The sequence below is a fragment of the Chaetodon trifascialis genome, chromosome 1, assembly GCF_039877785.1.
Source record: "Chaetodon trifascialis isolate fChaTrf1 chromosome 1, fChaTrf1.hap1, whole genome shotgun sequence".
In the NCBI taxonomy this organism is placed as follows: Eukaryota; Metazoa; Chordata; class Actinopteri; order Chaetodontiformes; family Chaetodontidae; genus Chaetodon; species Chaetodon trifascialis.
The window spans coordinates 29,121,200-29,143,751 of record NC_092056.1 but is presented as its reverse complement, the minus strand read 5'-3'; the positions used below and the strand labels follow the sequence as shown (position 1 = coordinate 29,143,751).

The 22,552-nt window shown below is 41.4% G+C and overlaps 1 long non-coding RNA gene across 1 annotated transcript; it reads left to right on the top strand.

Moving 5' to 3' along the window:
- The first annotated feature begins 23 nt into the window (after positions 1 to 23).
- On the top strand, positions 24 to 21,121 carry LOC139332437 (uncharacterized). The gene is made up of 4 exons (XR_011602290.1): positions 24 to 549; positions 718 to 815; positions 17,395 to 17,471; positions 18,233 to 21,121. It is a non-coding gene; the product is annotated as an uncharacterized lncRNA (long non-coding RNA).
- Positions 21,122 to 22,552: the final 1,431 nt, after the last annotated feature.

Here is a 22,552-nt window from a genome sequence, read left to right as displayed (position 1 = left end):
AAAAGAGGAGGAGGAAGAGGAGGAGGTGACGACCGGGACTGGTCGCCCACACGCTGCCCTGCCTGGCACGGCTACGATATTTTGTCCGAGAGCGCTTTGAAAAATCCGCTGAGGGCAAGTCACACACTCAGTATGTGCGCGCGTGCGTGCGCGCGCGTGTGAGTGACTGTGCGTGTGTCTGTGTGTGCGTGAATCGACGAGATACGTGCTTGATTGGGTCTCCCTTGTTGTAATAATGTACAGGAGGAGGAGGGGACGGGCTCAGGCTGCTCCCATGCATGCAGGCTGGCTGGAGCGCACGGATCAGCCGAGCTCTAGCGCCTACTGCCAAACACTTTGTTGGCCGCTGATGGTACTTTTCTCCCTTTTTTCTTTGCGTGGCCTGATAGGAGCTATTTAAATCAGCCACGCAGCGAATCAGACGTGTCTCCCAACACTGCGCTCCGCTCTCCTTCCGGCGCCTCAAGTGACCGGAGAGGCGCAAAACCCTCACCAAGCGCTGCCCCTTTTACTGGCACTGAATGGAATAAAGTACTTTTTTCTTTGCAGGTAAGCTCAAAATCCTTCTTCGTGTAGACGTAGGGTTTTCAGATATTATCTGGAGATGTCGTTGCTCCCTTTTCTCGTAGTGTTTCACCTTACAGCGAGGGATAAAAGTTTTTTTTGGATTCAACTGAGTTGGTGAAGTGGATAAAAATATTCTCCTGTATTTTTCAGGCAATCCTCAGGGCGGAATGCGTGGCTCCACCGCGGTGAAAACAAAGGATAGAGGATTCTTAAAGAAGAGAATGGAAGAACAGGGGAGGGCAATAAGGGTGAGTTGCCAAAGGCTGTCTTTCTCCTGTCTTCCTTTGCGCCAGATGTGGTGCTGCTGCGCCTCGTCTCTCACGCTTGTCAATGGCTGGAGAAACAGCTTTCTTCGTCGTATCCGCCGAGGGAATCAGATCTCCTCAGCCTTTCTCCCCGTGTCGCTCCTCGGGTAAACCGGTGAGTCTGTCCGTTCCTCCTCCGCTCTCCGGGCTCGGTGGAATGGATTGCTGATTGGTGACTCCGCCGATCGAGGATGTTTTCGCCCTAATCTCGCCGCGACTATGTGCGCCGCTCCACCACTGCATGCCGTTAGATCCGCCCAAGCATCTGTCCGTCTTTCCATTGGCGCATCCATCAGTGTCACACACACACACACACACACACACACACACACACACACACACACACACACACACACACACACACACACACACGCAGCTGCCGTGCGCACATTCCTTGCGATACTACAATACCCCCTCCCACCCCACAGTGTACACTCAAACATAACAGTCATTCACACGCGCAAGCACACGCATCGCGCGCGCGCTCACGGGCGATGGAGAGCTCTCCTCGCCGTCTGATTGACACAGTCCACTTTGTGAGCAGCCCGTCATCCAGCGCGCTGCGTGTTTGTTTGGCGTTTTCATTCCCGAACAGGAGTCCAAGTCTTTTTTTGATTCTCGCATTTTAATATCCCAAATATCTACAACAACAGAAAAAAACAAGTTCCACCAAGTCGCCGAATTTTGAAATATGGAAGCACTTTTACTCCTTGAGCATAAAATCTTTTAACATTTTGAGGACGTGTTTTGTATGAATTAAATAAATAAATACAAAACTTAAATATTCTTGCTCTATAACTATGTTTCTGAGAAAGGGAAACATGAAAGATGTCTGCTTAATAACCCGGATGTTTACCTGTTAAGATATTAAGTTTATCTTGTGGTCAGCAGCAAATCTAAAAACATTTTCATCTTATTAATCACCTGAAATCGACGAGGTCGCTTCCCAACTTGTGTACATAAAGTCAAAATGAAAGTGGGTGATATTTAATATGCTTAAAGTCTAAACTCAGTCAAATCTAACCTAAAGTGTTTGTTTTATTTTATTGCATTTTCTTATCCATTGAGTGAATTTGAATTATTGTAGACTTATGATTCGTAGATATTTATTTTGTGTAGGACGAGCACACCTGGAGAGATATTCGGCTGTCTCCTCCTGTTTGAAAATTATACTTCGTCATCTGTGCTGTAAATGTTCTTAACCTGGCACACTGTATTCTCTAATGTGGATGTAGACGTGCTGACATGACCCACTACGCTTACCTTATAGGACTATGTCTGAGAGGGAGAGGGGGGGAGGGAGGGAGACAGAAAGAGAGAAGCTTTGATTTATACAGTTGCCTAACGCATGAATACACAACTAAAATGTATTAATATAATTCTTTCCCCGCTTTAAAGTCGCATACTCCTACACCTCAAAGCCTTAGACAGTCTCAGAAAAGCACTGCGGATTTAGGTCTGAAGTATTATAGCAGTCTGACGGTGAACTGTGTTAAGGTAGGAAAACGTAACGGTGCGGTGTGTGCCAGATGTGCGCGCTGAGAGTGCATTCAATATGCGCTTTTAACTTGCACCTGATGATACATTTAGTGCTGTGGTAGCTGCGGAGGTTTAGGAGTTGTATCCTTTTCAGCCATCGATGTGGGAAATAAAATCACGACGCCAAAACTGCCAGACAGACCCTGAAAATACCAGCATGAATGTCATATATAACGTAGGCTAATACAAAGCAAGGAAATGGCTATTTTTCAGTGCAATCTAGTTAAACGTCGTGCTTTATTTACACGGTTTTTCTTTCCATCATCATTTCTCCAACTACATTTTACTACTACAGAAGCAAAGTGAGGATATTTGTTTAACCTAATAATTACAATCATTTGAAATAAGGTCACTTTTTCAAAAAAAATCGTAAGATTAGGAGGTCAGAAGTGTGTGTGTGTGTGTGTGTGTGTGTGTGTGTGTGTGTGTGAGAGAGAGAGAGAGAGAGAGAGAGAGAGAGAGAGAGAGAGAGAGAGAGAGAGAGAGAGAGAGAGACTGAGTAACAGGCACGCCGCTCATTCATCGCTGCTTCACGATATTCAAACGTTTACATAAACTTTCCAAAACGTTTAAATGTTGTGATGACTTTAGCTGATGCATCGATCTTAAATCACTAAGAAGAGACACTGATCTGTATTACAAAAAGGTCGTTTAATAGTTTCATAGCAGGCGGAGACGTGCGTCACTTCATAGAAACTGCTAATATTACCTGAACTAATGGAACATTCTGGAATCTTAGTTTGGAGTTTCTTGAGGTCTTATTATGGGCCAGATTATACAGTTTATTGTGTGTCTGGAACCCCGGCTGAATTATTCTCTCATGGGTAAAAAGAAAAACAAAACAAAACAAACAAACAAACAAAAAAACTTTCAGATTATTGTGGAAGAGAACAAAACTTCGTGTTATTGACCAGATTTTTTTTCCCGCACAGTGCAGAGGTGCGTTTCCTGATTTTTCTTTCTTTTTTTTTTTTTTTTCCAGCAGGGCAATGGTGATATCGATGTAGTAAAAATAAATAGACTGTAATAGCAATTCACCATTATTTAATTAGATGACCTGCTTGTGAGACACAAGCATAAATAACGCATTAAATTCAGGCATTGTTCACTGGTGCCAGCAGGCCTGTAGGACACATATCACAGATATGGCTGTGTCTGTGTCTGGTGCGTTTCCATGTTCGCACTGATATTAAAACTAAGTTGACTGAACTCTCGCCTTTGGATTATCGCAACTGATACTCGGGTTTCAGTGATGATATGAGCAGATTTAGTTCTTCTGTCTAAAGACAGTTTGCATCGCACTGCGAAATTAATCACATTAGAGTTCCGCGCAATTATAGGATGCGGACTCCATAAAGGCAGACTCACGCAGGAATATTGTGACAGCCGCGTGGATGACTCATATACTTGAGTGTTTTGAGCTCTATTTTAAAGAGCTGCGGGAAATTGGTACACACGTGATGACGTTAATCATGAACAATTGTAATATTGATTCAACCATCAATTTAAGAAAGAAACGGAGAATTACTATGAGCACGCACGCACGCACACACACACACACACACACACACACACACACACACACACACACACACGTTCAGACTCCTGTAGGCTTAAACCGAAGCCAATGCCATCTGTGTGCGAAAGTGAAACCTCTGTTTTACGCATAAAGGTTAGTAATTTATGCCGGGGTTCCGTCAGTATCACGGGTGGTGTGTGTGTGGTGTGTGTGGTGTGTGTGTGTGTGTGTGTGTGTGTGTGTGTGTGTGTGTGTGTGTGTGTGTGTGTGTGTGTGTGTGTGTGTGTGTGCTCGCGTGCGTGTGTGATGAGGGGGTGGTGGTGAGGGAATCGGGATCTTGCCTCTGTCTCCTGCCGCTGCTGTCTTTACGCACAAGTCGGTGCTCCAAAAGCCTCTCCACGGACGCACAGATAGCACGGTCTTGGTGCTCAAGCTTGAGTGAGTGAGTCCAAATTCGATCATGTTCTTTTAGCATCGTTGTTATATTGTATTTGTAATTAATTCAAGTTACACAGAGACCTCATCTACCCAAGGACATAACGAGCGTGCTCACGCACAAGAACATTCAATGCTTTTTTTCTTGCCTTCTTTCTTTAAGATGATATTTTAGTGACTTGCAAAATGCAATTTTATCACATGCATGTATCTTAAGAAAAGCTCCTTTTTAGGTTCCATTCATACAATTTCTTCCCAGAAATAGAACCAGTAAATGCGAGTTTTAAAGTTCTATGCTCTGTATTCCCTTGGCTGCAGGGGCTTTGTCACAGTCCTGATTGGACTTAAGTGAATTTCTGCCACTTCTCAAAACGCAGATACACGCGTTCGGTTCAGCAGAAACAGAGGGAGGTTTAGAGCACAACTGCTGTGATTTATCTCTGAGCTCCACCACTCTACACCATCCGTGATTCACTCTTTTTTCTCTTCCCTTTTCTTCTTCCACGATGATCACGTTGGCGTGGAGAGGCGGCGGGGTGCACCGGCTTCACGGCACACTGGTTTCTAGTAGACTGGATAAAGAGCCAGAGGGAGGGACAGTCCGCAGAGCAGCTTGGAAAAAAAAAACAAAATGAAAAAAAAAAAAGAGAGAGAGAGAGAGAAATCGTATGACATGCTGTATGTCTCCCAAACCCTAAACTATGGCACAGCCCCCGAATCCCCTTATCCGTCCTCAGCATGACCGAACATTTCAGGACAAAAAGTGGGACAATGACTGATAAGTATATGGAAGCTGATAATGACCAAATTAGCTCGGATGTGGAAGTTTCAGTGGAAGTTTGCTTGAATGATATTCCAAAAACTCATGTCGCCCACTCTGACATAAGGTCCAAAACTATTTCCCCCAAAACACCTAAAAAAATACAAACTCCAAAAATGTTCATCTATAAATTCTGTGAGAAAAAAAAACAAACAAACTTTACTACAAACAAATATTACTACATATTAAAAAAGTTTGTCATGTGTCAAATGAAATGCTTGTAGCCTATAAGTAGCTATGTGTTACTGGAAAAAAAAAGGGGGAAAAAATCTGTATTAATATGGACAGGCTGGAAAAAGTCCACAAGCCACCTTTAAACTCCCCCTTTAGTTTTATAAGTTGTTTTTTTTCCACCCAGAAGTCTGCTTTTTGTCACCCTGTTTTTGATTTTCTTCCTCTCAGCCTTAGGCCGTGCCTGTGGCTGTTGGCCAAACCCTCCTGCCTTCCCCACCTCAATTTGAGACAGACTGTTTTATTAGGTAGTGTTAAGGTTTCGTCGATATCTGAATGACCTCCAAAACTCATCTTCCCTAACATAGTGCGCTGGTGGTGGTATTTGCTCAGAAAGAAAAAAAAAGAACAGGCACCTATTTGCATGGAGAGAGAGAGGAAAAAAGGAGGCCAGGGTTAGACTCTCCTCAAATAACCTTAAAAGTTATAAACTTCCACCAGAAACAAGACAAGGCATTGACAAGAGAAGCTGAAAAAGACTGAGTGGATGCTCTCTCTCTCTTTCTCCCCCCTCTCCCTCTTTCTCTGTCTCCCCTCTGTGCCTCCCCCCAACCCCTGCCCCCCACCGCCTTGTTGGGTGTGCTGCGGAGCTAGCAGGGTTGAGAGGGCAAGTGCTGACCAGCCCTCTTTCTTTCTCTGTCTGTTGTTACTAGGTCACCACACACACACACACACACACACACACACACACACACACACACACACACACACACACAGCCCAACTCAGACACACACGCACACATGCATGCACACACACACACACACACACACACACACACACACACACACACACACACACACCTACCTCTCCTTGCGGTCAGTGTTGCCACCAGGGAGAGGGGTAATTTAAGCCCTGCTTGATGTAGCCTATTCATCACTGTCCCGTGGTCCACGCTTCAAAATTAAAGTCTGATCTACAAAGTTAGAGTGAAATGAGATAAAAAATTGGCAGAGGTCACCGAGGCCCTGGCCAGTCAAAACACAAAGTTGCGGCTCAGCTGGGCTGGTATGAGGTGCGGCTGTTATTATTTTTCTCTACATTTTGTGGGTTATTGGTTGTGAGCTTTGTTTTTAAGGGAAAAAGTCAAATTAATTGAATGACTTGTTGGGGAGCCTGGTAGGTCAGTGGCCAGAACCTTGGAGGGAGGACCAGTAGTCATGACTGATGCTTCATTAGCATAGCCTGAATCTGCAATAGCTATAGATTTACGTGCATTCTATTTCCAATAAGACAGATTTGCAATTAAGTGGTTAATGTGCTATGATAAATTGGCATATCTGCTAATATTGTGGCTAAAGTGTGACAAAAACAGAAATGAAATGATTCTCAACACCCTTGGGTACAAAGGAACAACTTGATCATATAAAGAAAAGACACGTGGTGGTTCATGATTAGTCTCAACTATAGTCACAATAACAAAATTACAAAATAAAATAGATTTTTGTCATTGAAAATGGCTTCACATCCCCTTTTGCATGGGTTTTCACGGTCCATGGGTAAAAATAACAACTAACAACTAATAAAAAAATTCTAAATCAGGTTGTTTTACTTACCTTATTCAAACCCAATATGCAGAATATTATTGAAGTAGTAACTCTTCCTTTTGAGACAAACCGGGCTTGCTTGATGGTGAATGAAGCTCTGAAATGAAGCATTGTTATTACAAAAAATAAGGACATAGTTTATGTGTTAATGGTGTATGCATGCATTATCTGGGAAGGTCAGTGCTGCAAAAGAAGTACTGTCATCACCAATCACAGATGAAGAACGTGTGAAATTTTACTCTGTTTAACTCATGTTTTACAGTTGAGGGGTCAGAAACACAAACAGAAGTAATTCGCCATTTTTCCCCAGCATCTGAAACATATGAGCAAGTCAAAATTCTGTTTATAAGCAAATCTTATAAAATTAGCACGTCATTAAGGATAAAGCTGATAAAACAATGTAGCAAACTTTCTTTTTTTTTTTCAGCTGTTTCTGGTTTTTGCCAAGGGTTCCCGTGACCCCAAACTGAACATCACAGTCAGATGCAATGAAATGGCAATTAAAGTTTGATTTTTAGATGAGGAGGTGGGGGACAAGGGAGGAATGAAATGAAACCGTAGCCATGCCGTTTTGCTGATATCTGCACACAACCCACTGCTCCTCCTTCCATGACTCACAAAATAACGAGGCCAAGGGTTATCTTGTAGGATGATTAGTTTGGACAAACCAATGTACATTTATGTCCCTGAATGTAGCATGAGGCATAAAAAATAATTTTTAAAGAAAAACAAAAGAAACAGATTTTGATACCTAGATACTCAGAAATGCATTTTTTAAAACACACACAATCTATGAACGGCTAAAGGCCAATGAAGATAATCCTTCAGGCCGTTCCACTGTGTCTTGTATCTGTATCTTTAAGTCATAAGCACAAATAGGGTGTTTTAGTCATACAGTAAGTCGTAAACTGAGAAGTAAATTCACAGACTCAGATATTTTTAGAAGGAGTAGGTATTTCTGAGGAAATGTTTGTGTCTAGTGTCTGATGCAAGTCTGATGAGTTACACTGTTTATCAGCATACAGTGTGACGGCACACTGCTGAGTGAGTCACTGCTTCCTCCTTACTGTGTACATGTGTGTGTTTTGTGTGCATGTGTGTGCGGAAACCAGGCTGACAGCTGCAGCTCATTACAGGCACTATTACTGATGGGGACTGCTGGGGGAAATTCCTTCTTCCACAGAGCAAACCACCCTGTTTACCACACACACACACACACACACACACACACACACACACACACACACACACACACACACACACACACACACATACACACACACACACACACATTTTGCTTATTCATAAACCAGAGCTGCAACATCTGTAACTGAAACAAAAATTAAATAGAAACATTTACTAAACATTTACTCTTGAGCGAAAAACGACAAAAAAGGAGGTGACACATAGGAGGTGACACATATTCCATCCTTCCAGTCGCTGGAGAGTGAAAGACATCCTTCACCTGTGCATGAAGCATACTCGTCTACATGTAGTACACCGTAAGTTGTGTAGGTGTGTGTGCACATAAACACACATACTCACACAGAGCCACAGGGTGAGCAGACTTAAGCGGAGATGAGATCACCAGAGCACTCTAAGCCTTGCTATATTGGCAAACAGCAGAGTCTTACACACACACACACACACACACACACACACACACACACAGAGTATACAGTGTCCAGTGACGTTAATGAGAGGGCTGAAAGCCAGACACACATGTGCTAGAGTCATTAGGGAAGACTTCATAGCTACACTTCAGGCCACTACACTCCATTACTGTACTTCATTGGTTACACTGCTCGAAAATAGCGGTTTCTCAAAGTCAGGCTCTGGGACCACCAGGGCTCCTTGGAGAGCCCAAGGGAGTTTCTCTTTAAATAAAAAAAGACTGGTTACCTGTTTTTCTTTATCTAATTTATTTGAAGCAGTGTGTTGCAAGAATACAGTTATCCCACTTTTTTACCTTTCACAGTCTCCGATGGCGTGACTCTACCAAGAAACATTCTACATTCAGACACAGCACTGTTCAATTTCTATCAGTTGGTCATTTTTCCTGATGTTATTTGTGGTGTAGTGGCACTGGTTTTTATGGCAATGGCACTCATAGTTTGAATAGAAGTTATAATAAGGGTAGTAATAGGTGTAGGTGAGCTCCTCTATTCAGGTCCAGTAAAGTAAATTCACTTGATCAGACATCCCAAAATAATAATAATAACAACAAAAACAAATTGAAGAATAAAGTTGCAAATATTCTGATTTTCTTATTGTAAATAAATCCAATGAATAGAACAAACCCAACAACATTTTAGTCCACCTCTGAATACTTTTCTTCCCTTTCTGCGAACTTTTCAGCCCCTAAGCAATTAGCTGTGATAATCTGATTTTAAAGAATCAAAAATGTAGTTTAGTTTTGTTTGAAAAAAGCTAAGAAATGTCCATAAGACAGCTGTAATTTTATTTATTTATTTATTTATTTTTACCAAATTTTACTCAAACACAAGTAATTTTTGGAGTTGTTGGAGGCCAATGTCACTCATGGATTAATAAAGCTGAATGAGTGTTAAGGATGCCAGGAAGGTGTATATGGGACTATTTTATAATAAAAGACAGCTATGTTATATCATTATAAAGGAAGTTGTGATAAAGAGCAGCGGTGTACCGCCCTTAAAAGTTCTGAATAGTTTTCTTGAACAACAATGCAACTCTATGGTGTAGAGAGTTAAACTAAATCAAGCTTCGGCTTTTGTCTTTTACAGGATGTATAGCATGGTAGTAAATGAGTGGATTATCAGCACAATGACAAAAATTGAACTAGTGGTCATTCTGTGTAATTGCAACTGTAACATGTAGGCCATGAAACTGAAACACATGAAACACAGATTTATTCCAAGCATATTCTGCCATAACCCAATAATGCCACTCTGCCTCTATCCTGAACAGAGAGAGGTGGAGAGATGGTCCACTTCATGCTGTGATGTATCTGTTGCATTAATCAGCCTCTTAAACTGGATTGGGCTGCTTTTATTAATTACAGTACGTTCAACATAAGGGTGGTAAGCCCCCCCCCCCCCAAGAAAAAAGGACAGTAGAGATGCAGGGGGAGCTTCATTACAAACAAAGAGAAAATGGGGTGATGCAGTAAAGGAGTGCAGTGAAGGACTGAAGAGGACTATTTGAAAATAAAATCAGAAGTGACTCAAGGGTGAGTAAAGGATGGTGGAGTCTGATCTGCATCTCTAGCTTTAAAACATATTAACTTGCAGGCAGAATTAGTAAAAAAATATTAGTATTGATATTGCATTGACAGTGTAACAACATTTAACTTCACAATTCCCTCTCTGTAAATACAGTGTTTCACACACTGATTCACTGGGAATTGCGCTCACATATATATAACTTGGTCAGGTCACAAACAGCAAGTCAACTACAGACCCAACATTCAGAGACTTCTTCAAAAGATGTGTCTGAGTGAAGCTCGGAGTATCTTCCATCCTCCATCCGATTTCACTGAAAAACACTATTCCAGATGTGATCCAACACGTGCACCAGCATGCTGTGTTTTACTTGTGACCATGCGAGTGACCAACTGATGTTTCAGAGATCTGTGCATGGCCTGCAGAGATACAGAACAATCAAAAATGTTGCCATGCACTCCTGAGCTGTGCACATAGCTGCTGTGTTCAGTTGCTGGTTGACATGTACACCAGCATGAACCAGGAGTTCAGTGAACGCCACACGTCCAGTGCTTTTTTTTTGGGGGGGGGGGGGGTTGGTTTAACACTGGACATAGATGGGAAGAGATACCTTACTTTCAGCTTTTGGAGGATCTGATAATGTGCATGCTAGTTACAAGAACTGGGGGAGCAAATTTCCATATTTCATATTTTGGAGGGGACATGACCCCTGTCTCCCACAGTGATTGTATGCATGCTGATACCAGCTTTTCTTAATACTGGGTTTTTTATGAAGTAGACCCACCAATAAGAGTTCACATCTGGGGTTCAGATTAATTGCAATTTGAAGTCACTCAGGCCACCAGAAAATAGCAAAATAACAGGAATAATGGTAATGATTAATTATGAATCTGTATTCTAAACGCTGAAGAATAAATTAAGCAGGTAGACCTTTTTTATTTCTTTGCTTGTCTTTTTCTTTTTTTTTTTCTTTTTACTGTTTTACTAATCTCACACACATTTGAGTGATTGTATTTTTAGATTTTAATTCACAAGAAAGATTCTTTAGAAAAGAGAAATGCATTTTTTGGCCCATACCAGAGCCTCTCTTCCGATTGAAAAGAACCCTCTGAGAGAGTCATAATCGTGTGCCGTCCTGGACCTTTTTTGGGAATTTTTTAAAGATGGTATTGTAATATCAATTAATCATCACTATAGTCATTTTTAAACATTAAATGGGAACAGTTTGCTGCCAATTAATTGATCATCCAATCCGAGTGGACTGTGTCATAAAACTAAAACAACTATGCAAGAAAGTGGTGTTATGTTGCTCCAGTACACCCAGGTCAGGACCGCTAAATATATCAAACTTCCAACTTTTGGGGGGTTTTATGTACTAGGTGGTGCTAGGTTGATGCTACATAGGTGTGTATTATTTTTATACCAGATAAAAGTCCACTTTCTCGTATACATGCTGTATCAAGACCAGAGCAGAAATAAGAAAGGGGGGGTGATGCATTTTTAAATCAATATGCAAAACAATTATTAACAATAATAGGCACTAAACCTTTTAACCAAACTTCAGTAGCAACTGGCGTTAAACTCTCGGACAATTAATGATATTATTCACAGGCTAACAAGCCAGCAAGAGTGCTCTTTTTGGTAGGTAGAGATGGCATGAGCAGCAGCCAAATTGAGTCAGGTCGAGTCAAGTTCTTGGGTCTGCAGTGCTGAACAGTCTAAGCAGTGAGCTCATAAAGCTATGGCAAGCCCAGAGCGGAGAAAGTGTCTGTCACCACCACAGTCATTCCCTAAAGCAAGCAAAACCTTGTCACACCCTTTTCAACGCTGTGTACCGTTGTATGCTTCTATTTTGGTTGCTGGCAATTTTTCAGGTAACATATAAAAGCTCAGTAGGAAGGAGAGGGTGAGGGACTTTGTCAGTGTTGGACTAACAGTGTGAGGATAAGGCTATTTCCTGGAGGCAGTACGTACCTGTGTAGTGTTTTGTTGCTTGTACTTACTTAAATGCACTAGTATGCATTGCACCCTACAAACCAGGCTGGGTCCAGGTCTTAGTTTGTGGCCCCTCTTTGAAGGAAATGTCTGTCACTGCAGACTTTGTGAAACAGGAAAACTGTGCGTGTGCTACAGGAAGTACAGTGGGTCAAAGTTTAACTAGTAGGGCTGTAAGCTGTAGTGGTTGTTTACAGCTGACAGTTATAACTAATTTGCCTGTACACACACACACACACACACACACACACACACACACACACACACACACACACACACACACACACTGGGTAAGGCACTGAGTACACCTTTAGTGTCATTTTACACTGTGTCCAGTTAACAACATCCATTTAGGAATGTCCAGTTACGCTTTCTTGGCCTCATGTTTTAGTGTCTTAAAAAATGATGCCGAGGGGTCCTAACCAATTGTCCATATGTGATGAGTTGTATAGTCTTACTGTCTGAACACTCATTCTGAGATCACAGCAAATATTTTTTATTGAGTACAATGTTATTATATCCAATAGATCCAATGTCTTCAGCAATAAAAATAAAATTCAAGTTGTAGTTTTTAGTTTTCCATTTAGATTTAACCCACCTGAACCCCTGGTACTGCCAAATTTGAGACTTGAACCTTAACCAAGTCCAGAGGCCATATTTCTCTTTATTACATCTAATAGTTAACATTACCTTTCCTGGCTATGCATCGTATTGGCAACAGTCTGTCTCTTCCCCTTTTCTCCTGGCTATGGTGTATACGTGCATGATATGCATGGACACAGGACATTGGAAGAGTCAGAGGAAGGAAAAAAAAGTATTAATAGCTTACATTTAAAAAGCTTTGCATGACAAAACAGCAGGGTCAGGCAACAGTTCTCAGTGCAGAGTCGTGTAATGTAAATGTAAGGTGAGGACGTATAGCAAGTGTATGGGAGCCACTCCACACTGACAGCTTCTGTGGATACAAATCACGGGCCGATACTCACATCAGCCAGAGCTGAGCCCAAAGCCACTTCAGCTGCTCACGTGTGTTTATCTTACGGTGACATTCTCCCTGCCGAAGCCTCCCTCCTCCACCCACTTCCACTCCAACGCCACCGCATAGAAGATACCTGCTAAATGGAAAGAGAGACAGATTAATTTAATGGTGGTAGAGAGCTGAAGTGAAGCAGAGGAAGCGAGAGAGAAGACGAGCACACACACATTTGTCTGCTGACGCTGTCCGGCTTATGAGAGGCCCTGATGTGACACAAGGGATGTTTGGTGCTGCACACAAATGTTAACCAGTTTCAGTGTTAGACAACAAGCTGAGTGTGTATGTGTGTTGAGCGTCTGGGTCCGTGTGAGGTTCGACTGTTTGTGGGTCTTTACAAGAGTTTATGGTTAGGGTTTAGTTTGTCACCATAATGAACAATATTTAGATTAGCTATTAGATTATCAGCTGGCAACTAAAGATGAGATAAGGAAACCGTTGTCCATTATGTTACATGAAATGCAATTTTACCTTTGGTATTCTGGCCACACATTGTAAAACAGCATGATTAACATTGTTATGGTTTCGTTTCGGTGACCTAAAGAACTTGATGAAGGTTTGGGAAAGATGGTGGTTTTCAATAATGAAAAGGCTGTCTTAAAAGATGCATTGACTTCAAAAACAAAGTAAAGGAGAATCACAAATCACAATTTCCCTAAAGGCACAGTCTTCTCAGTCGTCAGACTCTGAAGTCTTTGCTCCTGAACATAAAGGTGGTCACAAAAATTAAAATAGAAGAGAGAAGAAACACATACAGATGCTTCATATGTGTGTTAGACAAAAGTGTTAGACAGTGTTCTCCTCCACCATCATTAAAACACCAAGTGAGAGAATCTTTAGGAAGAATTCACTTCATCCCTCTAATAGAGTTCCAGAGACTTTGAGAATCTATGACAAAGAGTGTTGAAGCTGTTTCTGGGGGCTCCTGATGGTCCAACACCTCACGAAGATGCTTAATGTTAGGCTTTCCTTTAATTTGACACCTATCAGCAAAGTTTGTGGAATTCAATCAGATTTATATTAGGAAACAGGAGTTATAGTATCGAAATGAGAAACATCTGTCCATTAAAATAAGATTTTGCATTAATGCACTTAAACTGGGTGTATCTGTGTGTGTGTGTGTGTGTGTGTGTGTGTGTGTGTGTGTGTGTGTGTGTGTGTGTGTGTGTGTGCATGCTTCCTCCCTCCAAACATGAACTCACACTGACCTCGTGTTGAAACAGCATCCACGCTTATGCACGCCGCTGCATGAACAGTAGATAGGACACAGTGTTAAACGCGGGCACCTGGGGTGCAGAGGCCACAGTGTCTCCCTTACAAACTGGCGGTCAGGTGCCCCTGGGCCCCGCAAAGATGCTAGCTGACTTGACATCCACATGGAGCCATGTCTGCTCCACGTCTGTCTGAATTAGGGTTTCGGCTGAAAAGGCCGACAATCTGCCTTACCTCGGGGGAGGCCAGCGGAGAGGTCAATGTACTCAGATGATTCTCCCCTTCTGTGCAAAGCGAGTGGTCCTAGCTTTAGGATATTTAGTGACACAGAGGAGTGTTTACTGGCACGATTTTCTCGATGTGTCCCCTGCACCTCAAACGATGAGATTCTCATTGGTGCAAGTGATGACTGATGGCCGTGGAAATATGAAGCAGCGTCCTTGACATTAAACAGATGCTGACCAGCAGATCACCATGAACAGGCCTCCGAGGTTTTGGGCTCTCATTCTACTGTATGTTCCATGAAGGGTCTTACTGTGTGTGTGTGTGTGTGTGTGTGTGTGTGTGTGTGTGTGTGTGTGTGTGTGTGTGTGTTGTCCAAAGGAGTTTGTGGAGGCTTTCCCTCTGAAGTGTCAACCTCCCAGAGAGAGGATCAAGTGCTAAGCTGGGGACTCAGGAGCTCAGTGCCTGATGGTGTGACGGTGTGTGTGTGTGTGTGTGTGTGTGTGTGTGTGTGTGTGTGTGTGTGTGTGTGTGTATGTGTGTGTGTGTGCATGTGTGTGTGTGTTAGTGTGTCCAGCAGCCCTCACTTGTGGTTTTAGGGATTGAGGAAGTGATATATCCTTTTATCTGTTACTGTGGATGAGCACAAGCCTGACCGGAGTCGGCCCCGCAAGGCCAATCCACACACTTAAAGGAAGGATCAGTGTGTGTGTGTGTGTGTGTGTGTGTGTGTGTGTGTGTGTGTGTGTGTGTGTGTGTTTGGGCATATAAAGGTGCGTGAGAGAGCAGAACCTTTCTCCTGAGGAGGAAGAGCAGAGTTGAAAGGTCAAACACACACGTGGGGGGTCAGTGAGCAGCCTGGCAAGCGGAACAGAAACACCATACACACGGTGTGTGCGCGTGTGTGTGTGTGTGTGTGAGAGAGAGAGAGAGAGAGAGAGAGAGAGAGAGAGAGAGAGAGAGAGAGAGAGAGAGAGAGAGAGAGAGAGAGAGAAGGGGGCAAATGAAAAGCAAATGAAAAACATTAAGATAACTGTGTGTGTCTGTCTTAACTAACTTACGAGCTTCTTTTAAGCTACTTTTCCTTGTATTACTCCATGAGTACTTACATTTGGCCTGTGTGTGACACCATACCTGTTTGTTTTTCAGTGAATTTCCAAACTGACCCTCATGTCGTCATGGGTGTGCGATCTGGTTTTTAAATGACTGGAACAGCTGTTAACATAAAACTTGTGTCTGGTTGGTTGCGGTCAGATTTTTTCAGTCAAGAAAACGGATGATGAAAGTGTGCATGTTAGATTATTACATCGCTTCATTTAAAAACTTTACTGAGGCACTAAGAGCTAAAACAATGTGGTATTTTCAGAAAAAAAGAGAGAAAAGTATCCAAAAAAAATCGTAGATTCATATACATTTTTATTTTTCTTATTTCCTGTTTCAGTAAACATGTCACGACCCCCTCGATTCATTTGATGACCTGTTGCATGGATCCTGACCCCTGGGAACCGCTGGGCTAATACATTCTAAAAATAGACCAATGCATATACCTCCTTCAGGGTGTTTTGACATGCAATGAAACCAAACCAATAGCTGGTTTGAATGGAACTCTTTATTTTCTGCCAGAAACAACAATATGCCCTTCATCTGGTGTTGACAGGGTCAATTTGAGAATTTGAATCTCTGAATTACACACCACCCTCTCACACTGTTGGTGGTGGTGCCGGACATACTGAATTTCCTCACTGGGAACGACACTGACTGTTTTTTTTTTTTTTTTTTTTTATCAACAGCTTGTGACAGGAACTCAAGCTGACAGTAGTAGGAACAGAAGTGTGGTGCTCATAAGTATGCCACACAGAAAAGGAGAGAGAACAGGAGTGAATTATAAGGGCACATAGAGAGGTGTGGATCGGGTTCTGCTCCAGCTGCCAAAGAGAAACCTTACAGTGACCACTTCTGCTCTTATTAACGACGTGCTGCATATGTTGACATACAATGTTTTTGTGATCTGTATGGCACCAAAACCAATCTTTTTTTTTTTTTTTTAATTTATTATCTATGTTCCAGATAATGTAAATAAATACATCATTTGTTATATATGTTGCTTCTAGTAATATAAAGAAAAATATGCAAAATATTGATAGTTGCTCAGGATGAGGATCTATTTGTAGCTGCATGAATGCCATTTAATTTCTTTTTTTAATGCAGATCAATAATTTTACAGAGCAAAAAGACAACAGCTCTATGTAACAGACTTTAAGAGCATGTGAAAAAAATGTGGCAGTAATAGTGGTCATATACATACAGACTGTATTAATACCTGTGACTAAGTAAACACCATAGCCACCCATTTACTAATTATGCTGTAAAACCTTTCTCTATCTTGACTCTGTTTCTAAAACACAGCAAGCTCAGCCCGTCAACCTACGCAGTAACGACAGAAGCATGACTTACATTTACACTTGGGTTGAGGCGATCCTCTCTGCGGGACATAAGGATGTACAGACAATGTGATTTTACCGTTCCTAATGTATTGTAGCATGGTTTATGTGGTTGTTGGAGGAGGCGCTTCATGTCAGGGGGGCAGAGCTACCTGACAACGCAGGGAGAAATGTGCTAAAAGGCAAACCGTGTTTGTCATCGTGTTTTCACAGCTAAGATCTAAACTACAACAAGAGTCGGTGTTACTGTGAGGAGGAAAGAGCAGCACAGATTGGTACCTCATGGTCACAATCTCATCTCTCACTCTCGGCTTCTTCTTTGCGTTGCAGGTTCGTGTGCAGATTTGCAAGATCATTCATTATGATCCAGGGCATTGACCGCAACTGGAAACCAACAATCTACCCGGGTATGAGACCATATGCACACACACACACACACACACACACACACACACACACACACACACACACACACACACACACACACACACACACAGGTGCAAAGAAACACACTCAAGTGTTAAAAGGAGTGAAACCATCACTCTTTACTGAGTAGAAATTTCACTCATCTCTCCTCCCTTGTTCTCCTATCTGTCCATGTCCATGTCATCCCTTACTACTCCACTTCCACATCACCCATCAGTTAGTCTCTCTCTCTCTCACACACACACACACACACACACACACACACACACACACACACACACACACACACACCTCTCCACATCAGCCATAAGTTTGTCAGACAGACACATAAATGTACGTCTCACATTCACACACAACTCCTTTACATCACACGTCAGATCACCCCAGATTCACACACACACACACACACACACACACACACACACACACACACACACACACACACACACACACACACACACACACACACAATGCATCACACATCAGTTATATCTTTTATGCTGAAGGAGAGAGGGGGTGTTGGCAGGGGGAGGGGTTGACAGGGGAGAAGAGGAAGTACACAGGAAGTACATTAGTTATCACTCCCATGTCTTCTCCACCTTTTCACTTCTTATCACCACCCGATGTCTCAGACCCCAGCCGAGCTGCTTCTCCTTCTCATCCCACCCCTTCCCCTTTCTCTTTCTGTCTCTCCCTTTCTCACACACGCGCCTCTAAAAATGACTTCCATGCTCCACTTTAGTGTCAGGCCCTAGGATCTAGATGACACTTGGCAAGCCGCAGAAGCCGCGAGACAACTGGATGAAATATTTAAATGAAAGACGGCAGGGGTAGAAGAGGTGAAGAAAGGAAGGGGAAAAAGAGGGAGAGAAAGGAACACAGGACAGAGGACGAGGGAAGGAGAGACTGGCGATGTTCAGATGGTGAGTAGAATGTGAAGGATTTCTTCTCTTGGCAAAGAGAGGGCCATGTGATAAGAAGTGCAGATGAATTGGCTTACATCTACAAAGCAGGCTGTAGAGAAATAAACCAATATAGTATGAGATCACATCGCTTTGTCTTGGATTCATCTGAAAGTCTCTGTATGTGTATGAGCACTTTCAGCACTGTGCCAGCGAAGCTGCTTAGAGGAGGGCAATCAATCTAAAACACAAGCAAATGAAATGTAACTTTATTACAGTCATTTTGTGACCTTAAAATTACACATTTCCATCTGATTTTTATCCAAGTAAATCCTAATGCTACATGCTCAGCGACAATGCTAACATGCTGATGATTAGTAAATATAATGTTTACTCGACTCCTAGTCTTTGTTTAATGTGCTAGCATGCTAACACTTAATAGCACCAATTAGTACAGCAGAAGCTGGTGAGAATGAAAGCTTTGCAGGTATGTGGTCATAGAGAAAGCTGAAAATCTGAATTGATTATGGTTCTTTAGGAACAGTCACGTAATCACCAAACCAAGAGGAACAGATAGATGGTGAGATATTCCTCTGGACAAGTAAACAACTCTGACGTGACACTGTATTAAAAGTATGAGACTCACCAGAGTCATAAGAATTAATAATCTGATCTGTGGATCTGGTACAGATAACAATAGATATTGCAGTTATTTTTCTACTCAAATAATAATGATAATGCCAAATCACAGTAATCCATCCAATTGTTCTACAGTCTGAAAATAGAAAAGAGTTGATCTACAAAGTCACTCTATGTCTTGGTTCTATAAGGTTCCAGCTGCAACGCCAATCACTGTTAAGACAGAACACTTGAGGACGAATTAAGTTCCACTTCTTTACTATGTTGCCTCGAGGCTCTGTGATTGACGTTAAAGGAACTAAAAAGAATCAGAAGTCTTAAAATTTCATCTCTTTTTCCCCAGAAATTATGAATGATACTGATACAAATGCAAACTAAATTAAGAGTTTGAAATGGAAAAAAAAAAATAAAATCTTGTACCCCCTTAATCACATATTAACTGCTAAATGTTCAGCACAGAGTTTGGTCACTGGTCCAACATCACAAACTTTCATGTATTTTACATATTTTACTTTTCTGTAGCATTATCTCTGCAACATGAGCTACTGAAATGTCCAACAAAAAATATAAATATACAGTCTATCAATGTGACTCAGGCAGGTGTGAAACATGTTAGATGAGTCTTACAATAATGTCGTTCAGGTGTCACTGAATGAATCTGGGATTTCACAGAAACATCAGTACTGTTGTTGTGTTTGTTGTGCACAGCTGGCTGAGAGTCAGATTCATTCCTTTGAGTTCATGAAACTCCTGCAGCATCACACAGCAGCTGAAACGATAAGTCCATCTTTAAATTGAGAGAGTGGTGTATGCATTGACACATGTAGCACAGCAGCCGTAGCTTTGGTCAGGATCTGAGGGGAATTAATGTTCTGTGTTCTGCTGCACATCTACACAGGTCAGCTGTTCCACACAGATTCCAGGTTTATACAGAGGAACACCCTGTAATAAAACAGCCTTTATGCAGCCTTGAGTTGCCAAAAGTCCAAGATAAGCCCCCCAGTGTCTGACTGTGGATTTCACCCTTGATTTTCACCTCTAGCTTCTACACAGCTAATGCTAATGTTTGTTAGCAAGAATTCCTATTTTTATTGTTAACTTCATGTATTGTTTAGTTAAGTCCAGACTAGGAATCTTACATAAATACAGGGTTCTAACAAATTAATTGCAAAACATTTTAGTGATCTGATGCTAACTCAGCAGAGTTTGTGTCTGCTCAGAATTCATTTAATGCATCATACACCAATAATAACAATGACTGCATTGTCAGACTCTGACGGTGATGACTCGAGCATTTTGAGGCAAAGAAAGAAGATACAAATTTGTGAGCAGAAAAGAGGCCAAAAGAACAGCAGAAGGAAAAAGAGCAGAGAAGAGGGACAAAGTGTAACTGTAGCACAGAAAGCATCAACAGAAATTAGAAGAGAAATAGAGAAATTGCAGTTTTTAATTCCATTGTTAGCTACTGATTTATTTAAAATGTCGCAGGGTATGTGTAACTCCTTTTAGCAATTCCTGATGATCAATTAATTATATGTGTTAAAACAAAGTAAGTCTACACTATATTTGTTTTCCAAATCATTGCTTCCACCTTAGCAGAGAGCCTTACAATTCCAAACAGAAGATTTGTTCTTAATATTGTTTATTGAGCTCTTTAAATTATCCACTTACTGTATAAGTTCTCATTATTGTTATTTTTACCTGCATGCTGGTGGTGCAGATGTTTACTTAAGGACTCGCGTGCATGTTTTTCCACTGTGTGAGTAACCTTTGTGCATCATCTGTATGTACATAATTGTACTGTGCTGTATGTTCAAGCATGCAAGCATAGGTTTGTGTTTGTAGTGTAATTTATAACTCTGCATTACTGACTCCTGATTGCTCCCATCACTGTGAAGTCCTGCTTGCAAAGGATTGTTCTCACTCCCGAGCTGGACATCAGGCCTGTCTGTCAAAGATGTGGGGGAGTTTGTTAGGTTGTACAGGCAACAAACTTAATTGTGCAGCAACATAAGTGAATCAAATTTTGCTGTGTCCTGTAGTGTTTAATTAACTGGATAAAAGTCAATAAAAATGATTTGAAAGGCGTTATGAAAGTGTTTGAGTTTGTATTTTACAGCAATCCACTGCATTGTACTTCATTTTCCTCGTGCAGAATTGTTAGGGTTTTCAGAAACTGCTCCAGCTTTTGTTACTATAAAAGCACAATGGATCACAGATTTATGAAGATTATACCTTAAATAAATTCTGAAAAGACAGTGAAATATAGAACAAATATGTAGTCCCTGCTGGCATCACAAAAAAGCAGGGCCTGTCAGGTTTCAGACCACCTTCAGGTCATATTGAGTCGGGTGAATGACACACACGCACATGCAAAGTGGGGGAAAAAAGTGGCAATATGTATGTGTTTTACTTTCATACTAACAACAGTTTCCGGTTATTGTAGCAAAAAAAAAAAAAAAGAGAGAGAGAAAAAAAAAATCATGTTCTTCATTATTTTCCAGAACAGATTCTGCACACAGCAATGAAAATGCTAACGTATTGCCATCCAGTAGTTCAGAGTAAAGTATTACTTCAAATAAACATTCTGCTTCCCAGTGCCGGGCTTGGTGAGTAAATGGAATGGAGAAGGAACAGAGGGGTTTTCTCCTGCACTGATTGGGTGCAGATGTGAGCTCCAGTCTGGGTTTGGTTAAAGTCCTGCTGCCAGGAATATTCGCAACAATTCAATAAATAGAGCTGTTAGGAGCAAGGCATTTCCTTGTCACCATGTCAAGGTTTCAGAGCGGATGTTTCATATTGGGTGTTTTCACTCTGCCATTTGTGTATTTAATGCTTAGCTTATACACTCAGCTCAATATAAAACACTGTAACTCAAGAATGCTGCTATTGAAATTTGCAGGGGCAGATTAAACTGCATATTTGAACTTGAATTTTGACTTGGATTATTAATATTGGCTTTTGAATAGTGATACATGAGATTTTGAAGTTAAGGTTTTTTATTTTTTAACAGTATTTAGACACTCATAGTACGGGATGCACAAGCATACTAGTGAAACCCACATTCATGAAATCATTAAAGGTTTAACCCACCTTCATAATCATAACAATAAAAAGCTTTTATCATCTCATTTTGACTTTGAAACAACAAAACAGATCAGATCAGGAAAACATAAAAGTATTCATCTGTCTGCTACATAAAACTCCATATAACAGCTCAAATAATTTGACAAAAAGTGTTTGAGGAATATGAAACTATTCCTGTTATTGCTGAGAAGATTTTAATGTTTGCCTACACACATTTAATAAAGAAATTGTAATCCCTAACCCACCAAACCCGAAACCCACCGCCTGCACACATGTATTCAGGAATATTGGAATTAAGTGCTTCAAAGGAGTACTGCCTAATTTAAACGATTTCATTGATGCAATTCAAATCCAAAATCTGAGTTTCGTAAATGAGAAAAATCATTTCCTAATAAAGTGTGCAAATAAAACAAAATGCTGCACGTTGCTGCACA